The following is a 2,421-nucleotide window of genomic DNA, read 5'->3' on the forward strand; positions in this document are numbered from 1 at the left end:
TGCAATTTTCTTAATTTTCAACTTCCACAAGCTATTGTTACAGTCACTATGTCAATCCATATAATTGAGGGCCGTGTTCTCGTTTGCTGATGTGTTTTTCCAAGGACAGGTCCTTTCTGATAACATGCCTAAAGAAGGTGAGATGAAGTTTTGCCACCTTTGCCTTTAAGGAGCAATCATTCAAAATAGATTCACTCATCATTTTGGTGGACTGAAACAGCACATCAACAGAGAACTGCCAGAAGTATAGGCTGGATTTAGAAGAGGCTGTGGTACTAGAGATATTACAGCTAATGTTAGATGGCTCTTGGTTGAAAGCAGGGAGTACCAGAGGAATGTCTATCTGTGTTTCATTGACTATTTAAAGACATTTGACTCTGTGGATCACAATAAATTGGGTCTAACTCTGAGAAGAATGGGAATCCTAAAACACTTGATTGTGCTAATGTGAAACCTATATTTAGATTAGGAGGTAGTCATCAGAATAGAGCAATGAGACACTGCATGGTTCAAAATTGAGAAGGGTGTACACCAGGGATGTGTCCTGTGTCCATACCTTTTCAATCTAAATGCAGAGCAGATTATCTGGGAGGCTGGGCTCTATGAGGAGAAATGTGACATTAGGATTGGAGGAAGACTCATCAACAGTCTGTTTTATGCAGATGATACAGCCCTGCTTGCTGAAACTGAGGAGGACCTGAAGCATTTGCTGCAGAAGGTCAAGGACTGCAGCCTTCAATATGGATTGAAGCTCAACATCAAGAAAATGAAGATTCTCACCACTGGGCCAATTGGCATCATCATAATGGTGAAAAGATTGAGATTGTTAAGAGCTTTAGTTTTCTTGGCTCCACAATCAACACTCTTGGTACCTGTAACAAGGAAATCAATAGATGAGTTGCGTTGGGAAAGCCAGCTGTCAAGGACCTCTCTAGAGTACTGAAGAGAAATTACATTAGTCTGGAGACTAACTTGTGCTTAATCCAGGCCATAGTCTTTGCAATTGCTTACTATGCATCAGATAGCTGGACAATGACTAGGGATGATAGAAAGAGAACTGATGCCTTTGAGCTATTGTGATGGAGAAGTTCATCCTTGTTTGTTGTTGTTGTTATGTACCGTGGAGTCTCTTGCGACTCATAGCAATCCTATGTACAACAGCCCTAAACTCTGTCCTGTCCTGTGCCAATCGCACTGTCTCTGACATACCCATCCCAATTACCCCAGTCACTGAACCAATCTACCTCATAGAGAGCCTTCCCCTCCTGTGCTGTCCCTCCACCCTACCAAGCATGATGTCCCTCTCCAAGGACCGGTCCCTCCATACAACATGTTCAAAGTATGTTAGATGGAGCCTCAGAATCCTTGCTTCCAAGGAGCTGACCATTTTGACCCTTTCCAGGATGAATCTGTTTATTTTCCTAATAGTCCATGGTACATTCAATACTCTTCTCCAGCACCACAGCTCAAAGGGATTCATTCTCCTTCTACCCTCCTTAGTCATTGTCCAACTCTCTGATACATAACAAGTGATTGCAAAGACCATGGCCTGTATCAGATGCACCTTAGTCTCCAGAGAGACACCATTGCTCTTCAGTACTTTGGGGAGGTCCTTAACAGCAGACGTTCCCATGGCAATACACCTTTTAATTTCCTGGCTACTGGTGCCAAGAGTGTTGACTGTGGAGCCAAGCAAATTAAAGCTGTGAACAATCTCAGTCTCTTCACCATCCATCCTGATGCTGCCAATTGGCCCAGTGGTGAGAATCTTTGTCTTCCTGACATTGAGCCTCAATCCATATTGGAGGCTACAGTCCTTGACCTTCTGCGGCAAGTGCTTCAGGTCCTCCTCAGTTTCAGCAAGCAGGGTTGTGTCATCTGCATAACGCAGATTGTTGATAGATCTTCCACCAATCTTGACCCCACATTTCTCCTCATGGAGCCCAGCCTCCGGGATAATCTTTTCTGCATACAGGTTGAAAAGGTATGGAGACAGAGGACATCCCTGGCATACACCCTTCGCAATTTTGAACCATGTAGTGTTCCCTTGCTGTGTTCTGACGACTGCCTCTTGGTCCAAGTATAGGTTTCTCATTAGCATGATCAAGTGTTCTGGGATTCCCATTGTTCTCTGAGTCAGCCACAGTTTGTTATGATCCACACAAATGCCTTTGGATAGTCAATGAAACACAGGTATACATTCCTCTGATATTCCCTGCTTTCAGCTAAGATATACCTAACATTAGCTACGATATCCCTGGTACCCCACCCCTTCTTAACCCAGTCTGGACTTCTGGCAGTTCTCTGATGATATACTGTTCCAGTAGTTTTTAGATAAATCATCAGTAGAATCTTGCTTGCGTGAGAAATCAATGACATTGTTCTAAAGTTTCCACACTCTGTTGGGTCACCCTTCTTTGG

The sequence above is a fragment of the Elephantulus edwardii genome, unplaced genomic scaffold (genome assembly GCF_000299155.1).
Source record: "Elephantulus edwardii isolate Elephantulus edwardi_28Jun2011 unplaced genomic scaffold, EleEdw1.0 scaffold00176, whole genome shotgun sequence".
Lineage (NCBI taxonomy): Eukaryota > Metazoa > Chordata > Mammalia > Macroscelidea > Macroscelididae > Elephantulus > Elephantulus edwardii.